Source organism: Anomaloglossus baeobatrachus, chromosome 2, assembly GCF_048569485.1.
Source record: "Anomaloglossus baeobatrachus isolate aAnoBae1 chromosome 2, aAnoBae1.hap1, whole genome shotgun sequence".
Lineage (NCBI taxonomy): Eukaryota > Metazoa > Chordata > Amphibia > Anura > Aromobatidae > Anomaloglossus > Anomaloglossus baeobatrachus.
In genome coordinates this window covers 356,243,546-356,248,854 of record NC_134354.1, presented here as the reverse complement: position 1 = coordinate 356,248,854, position 5,309 = coordinate 356,243,546, and the positions used below count along the sequence as shown (strand labels likewise).

Sequence of the window (5,309 nt, the reverse complement as noted above, 5' to 3'; positions counted from 1 at the left end):
GAGCTACGAATTTGTTTCTTTTTTCCCCTGGCATTCAAAACTCGTCTCTAATTGCTATTACTTTGCAGGCTTTCAAAGGTTTCATAGTGTAACTTTTATCACGTCTGCTTCACACGCAGAAGGTCCTGGGTTCAATCCCCAGTGAAACCAATCTGTTTTGGTGTTGAAGTAATTTCCTATCGACTTGTAATATGTGAAATTCTTGGTTTCGTTGCCAAATGACAATACATTTTGGCTTCCATCACAAAGAGAACTACGATTATGGGTTTCTTTTTTATTGACCATTTTAGCAGAAAACATAATCCCATATTATAAAAATCCTATTTGTTTTAAAATATATAGTTCCCATAAATACAAAAGCAAACGACTAAACTATGTAGAAAAAATAACACATTCAATGTAAACTTCAATTTAAGCAAAATCCTTTTGTAGGAATAAAACTGGTAAAATATGTAATAATAATTGTAAATGTTTCATTAACCAAAAATACTTTCCTTCAGCAATAAAAAGGCCCCGTCAGTCACAATTCTGCTCTGCTAGCCAATACACAGTAACTTTCCATCAGGTTTCATAGTGTAGTGGTCATCACGTCTGCTTAACACGCAGAAGGTCCTAGGTTGAATCCCCAGTAAAACCTATCTGTTCATGGTGTTGAAATAAAACCCTATCAACCTGCAGTATATGATGTTCTTGGCTTTGTTGCCGAATGACGGGATGTTTTAGCTTCCATCACCAACAGAGCTACAAATTTGTTTTTTTTCCCCTGGCGGTCAAAACTTGTCTCTAATTGCCATTACTTTGCAGGATTTCAAAGGTTTCATAGTGTAGTGGTCATCACGTCTGCTTCACATGCAGAAGGTCCTGGGTTCAATCCCCAGTAAAAACAAGCCGTTATCGCTGTTGAAGTAATTTGCTATCAACCTGTAATATATGAAATTCTTGGTTTTGTTGCCAACTGATAATATATTTTGGCTTCCATCACCAAGAGAACTACGATTTTGGGTTTCTTTTTTATTGACCATTTTAGCAGAAAACATAATCCCATATTATAAATATCCTGTTTGTTTCAAAATATATAGTTCCCATAAATACAAAAGCAAAAGACCAAACTATGGAGAAAAAATTAACACATTCAATATAAACCAAAATTTAAGCAAAATCCCTTTGTAGGAATAAAACTGGTAAAATAAGTAATAAAAATTGTAAATGTTTCATTAACCAAAAATACTTTCCTTCAGCAATAAAAAGGCCCCGTCAGTCACAATTCTGCTCTGCTAGCCAATACACAGTAAATTTTCGGCAGGTTTCATAGTGTAGTGGTCATCCCGTCTGCTTAACACGCAGAAGGACCTGGGTTCAATCCCCAGTGAGACCAATCTGTTCTTACTGTTGAAATAGTACGCTATCCAACTACAATATATGAAGTTCTCGGCATTGTTGCCGAATGACGGGATGTTTTGGCTTCCATCACAAACAGAACTACAAATTATAATTTTTTTCCCCCTGGCGGTCAAAACTCGTCTCTAAATGCCATTACTTTGCAGGATTTCACAGGTTTCATAGTGGAGTGGTCATCACGTCTACTTCACACGCAGAAGGTCCTGGGTTCAATCCCCAGTAAAAACAAGCCATTTCCGCTGTTGAAGTAATTTGCTATCAACCTGTAATATATGAAATTCTTGGTTTTGTTGCCAACTGATAATATATTTTGGCTTCCATCACCAAGAGAACTACGATTTTGGGTTTCTTTTTTATTGACCATTTTAGCAGAAAACATAATCCCATATTATAAAAATCCTGTTTGTTTCAAATATATAGTTTCTTTAAATACAAAAGCAAACGACTAAACTATGTAGAAAAAAGTAACACATTCAATGTAAACTTCCTTTTAAGCAAATTCCCTTTGTAGGAATAAAACTGGTAAAATATATAATAAAAATTATAAATGTTTCATTAACCAAAAATACTTTCCTTCAGCAATAAAAAGGCCCCGTCAGTCACAATTCTGCTCTGCTAGCCAATACACAGTAACTTTCCATCAGGTTTCATAGTGTAGTGGTCATCATGTCTGCTTAACACGCAGAAGGTCCTAGGTTGAATCCCCAGTAAAACCTATCTGTTCATGGTGTTGAAATAAAACCCTATCAACCTGCAGTATATGATGTTCTTGGCTTTGTTGCCGAATGATGGGATGTTTTAGCTTCCATCACCAACAGAGCTACAAATTTGTTTTTTTTCCCCTGGCGGTCAAAACTTGTCTCTAATTGCCATTACTTTGCAGGATTTCAAAGGTTTCATAGTGTAGTGGTCATCACGTCTGCTTCACATGCAGAAGGTCCTGGGTTCAATCCCCAGTAAAAACAAGCCGTTATCGCTGTTGAAGTAATTTGCTATCAACCTGTAATATATGAAATTCTTGGTTTTGTTGCCAACTGATAATATATTTTGGCTTCCATCACCAAGAGAACTACGATTTTGGGTTTCTTTTTTATTGACCATTTTAGCAGAAAACATAATCCCATATTATAAATATCCTGTTTGTTTCAAAATATATAGTTCCCATAAATACAAAAGCAAAAGACCAAACTATGGAGAAAAAATTAACACATTCAATATAAACCAAAATTTAAGCAAAATCCCTTTGTAGGAATAAAACTGGTAAAATAAGTAATAAAAATTGTAAATGTTTCATTAACCAAAAATACTTTCCTTCAGCAATAAAAAGGCCCCGTCAGTCACAATTCTGCTCTGCTAGCCAATACACAGTAAATTTTCGGCAGGTTTCATAGTGTAGTGGTCATCACGTCTGCTTAACACGCAGAAGGACCTGGGTTCAATCCCCAGTGAAACCAATCTGTTCTTACTGTTGAAATAGTACGCTATCCAACTACAATATATGAAGTTCTCGGCTTTGTTGCCGAATGACGGGATGTTTTGGCTTCCATCACAAACAGAACTACAAATTATTATTTTTTTCCCCCTGGCGGTCAAAACTCGTCTCTAAATGCCATTACTTTGCAGGATTTCACAGGTTTCATAGTGGAGTGGTCATCACGTCTACTTCACACGCAGAAGGTCCTGGGTTCAATCCCCAGTAAAAACAAGCCGTTTCCGCTGTTGAAGTAATTTGCTATCAACCTGTAATATATGAAATTCTTGGTTTTGTTGCCAACTGATAATATATTTTGGCTTCCATCACCAAGAGAACTACGATTTTGGGTTTCTTTTTTATTGACCATTTTAGCAGAAAACATAATCCCATATTATAAAAATCCTGTTTGTTTCAAATATATAGTTTCTTTAAATACAAAAGCAAACGACTAAACTATGTAGAAAAAAGTAACACATTCAATGTAAACTTCCTTTTAAGCAAATTCCCTTTGTAGGAATAAAACTGGTAAAATATATAATAAAAATTATAAATGTTTCATTAACCAAAAATACTTTCCTTCAGCAATAAAAAGGCCCCGTCAGTCACAATTCTGCTCTGCTAGCCAATACACAGTAACTTTCCATCAGGTTTCATAGTGTAGTGCTATCAACCTGCCATATATGAAGTTCTTGGCTTTGTTGTCGAATGACAGGATGTTTTGGCTTCCATCACCAACAGAGCTACGAATTTGTTTTTTTTCCCCTGGCGGTGAAAACTCGTCTCTAATTGACATTACTTTGCAGGATTTCAAAGGTTTCATAGTGTAGAGGTCATCATGTCTGCTTCATACGCAGAAGGTTTTGGGTTCAACCCCAGTGAAACCAATCTATTTTTGGTGTTGAAGTATTTTACTATCGACTTGTAATATATGAAATTCTTGGTTTCATTGCCAAATGACAATACATTTTGGCTTCCATCACCAAGAGAACTACGATTTAGGGTTTCTTTTTTATTGACCATTTTAGCAGAAAACATAATCCCATATTATAAAAATCCTATTAAACATACATTCCCCTTCTCAGATTTGCTATACGGGATCTTGCAGGGGGCTTTGGATGAAGGAATTATAACAAAGAAGGTTTTTGATGGCCTCTTTGTTGCATCTCCCAAAATCCCCACTTTTTATCTCCTGCCCATGATCCACAAGAATCCCAAACACCCTCCGGGGCGCCCTATCGTATCCGGCATAGATGGCTTATGCGACCCTGTCTGTCGCTTTATCGACTATTATTTAAAACCTCTTGTGGAAACATTGCCATCTTATGTTAAGGATATGACGGACGTCCTGAATAGGGTCGACGGGATTTTTGTGGATTCTGATACCCTTCTTGTCACGTCGGACATAGAGTCACTTTATACCAATATTAACCATGATGATGGTCTGGAGGCAGTCCGCTTCTTTCTGAGCAATACCAACCGTGATGGCCATTTGTGTGAGCTGATCCTGGAGCTGCTCCACTTTATCCTGACACACAATTTCTTCATTTTCAAAGACCGGTTTTAATTTACAGACCAGAGGCACTGCGATGGGCGCGGCCTGTGCGCCTTCGTACGCTAATATGTTCCTCGGCCATTGGGAGAGGGGCATTTTTGGTGACGAGGGCGTGCCGGCCGCTACCCATGCGCAGTGCTGGTTAAGATATATTGACGATGTTTTTGTTTTGTGGCAGGGTACCGTGGAGCAGCTCTCGGACTTTATGGGTGTTTTAAACCATAATTCATTGAACCTTAAGCTCACTTTTAGATATGATTTACAGTCTATTGATTTTTTGGATATTATGATTGGAGTTGACCGTGGTCGGCAACTACAGACGAATGTCTTTAGGAAGCCTACCTCGGTCAACTCCCTTTTACGTGCCTCATCTTCTCATCCTGTTAGTACCATCCAAGCCATCCCGGTTGGGCAATTTCTCAGAATGAGGCGGATATGCTCTACATCTGATAATTTTCAGTCCCAGGCCAATGATCTAACATCGAGATTGGTTAATAGGGGATATAGCCGTCGTGTCATAAAGAAGGGGTACAATAGGGCAAAGAATACTAATCAACAGGAGCTTCTGAAGCCATCTAGTCAGGCGAATACGGGGGCAGGAGAGGCTCGATTCATATCTGCGTGCAACCATGAATGGCATAACATGCGTGCCATATTAAACAAACACTGGCCGATACTAAAATCTGATCCTACCCTAAGGGATTTGGTCCCTGATTATCCTCTAATGACGGCACGCCGTTCCAAAAATCTACGAGATTTTCTCGTACATAGTCATTACGTTCCTGTGATTTCCCATCCCTTTGGTTCTACTAATCCTATTCGTGGGTGTTTTCCCTGCGGTCGCTGTCTTGCGTGCACCAATGTCTCTTGCAGTAAGACCTTTTC

At 38.2% G+C, this 5,309-nt stretch overlaps 1 non-coding gene across 1 annotated transcript; it reads left to right on the top strand.

Annotated features, from left to right (window-relative positions):
* The first annotated feature begins 2,779 nt into the window (after window positions 1-2,779).
* On the top strand, window positions 2,780-2,852 carry TRNAV-AAC (transfer RNA valine (anticodon AAC)). Its single transcript has one exon. It is a non-coding gene; the product is annotated as a tRNA-Val (tRNA).
* The last annotated feature ends 2,457 nt before the right edge of the window (window positions 2,853-5,309 follow it).